Raw genomic sequence first — 787 nt, 5'->3', positions numbered from 1 at the left:
GCTGGAAAAAAGTAAGTCCTTTAAATTCAAGGACATAACAATCTTCTTCAGAAGTCTGCATAGTGCTATTTGTTCATTGATTTGACTTCAAGCTTTTCATTCTTGAGCAGAATAAAGTTTTAGCTGAGAATTTTAAATAGTTAATTTGAGGGGACTGGCGTGTGGGAATAAATTTGAAGATAGAAAAAAAAAAAAAAAGCCCCATCGTCTGAATAGTCGGCTGTCCATGACACAGTCTTCAATTAGCCGGGTTGCTGTAACGTGTGGTGCGTGCTTACCACATGCTAGCACGGGTCTGAGCATGTGACATGTATTATCTCATGTAATCCTCACAGCACCATATGAGGTGAATTCTGGTTTTTCAATTTTTAACTTTTTAAGTGAAAACACAACCACACAGAGTGTCAAGCTGACCCAGAAGCACACATATAATTACCCAGGGGAACTGCAATTTGATTACAAGTATCTTGCTTTACAATTCCTACACTTGACTTCCAAGCCAGGTAAACCTACATTTTGCAAAGATGTTGAATGGATTTTGTACATCTGTGCAAATACTAGCAGCAGATGGAAGCGTGAGCACCCTGCTTTAACTAGCCATTGTCTGAGTGCTAAATTTTTGTATTACCGCGTCTTCACAGATAGACTCTAACAGGGCTCAGGTGTAAGTGTGAGAATTGAGTCACTGCCAGTGGCCTTGTAAGTCAGCCCCTGGTCCTCTGGAAAACAATGTACCCCATAAAAACACAAGAAGCCAGGCCCTCCCTGGTGACCACTGGGTTAAAGC

The sequence above is a fragment of the Condylura cristata genome, unplaced genomic scaffold (genome assembly GCF_000260355.1).
Source record: "Condylura cristata isolate star-nosed mole 26May11 unplaced genomic scaffold, ConCri1.0 scaffold00005, whole genome shotgun sequence".
NCBI classification, from domain to species: Eukaryota; Metazoa; Chordata; class Mammalia; order Eulipotyphla; family Talpidae; genus Condylura; species Condylura cristata.
Note: the sequence above shows the minus strand (reverse complement) of the source record.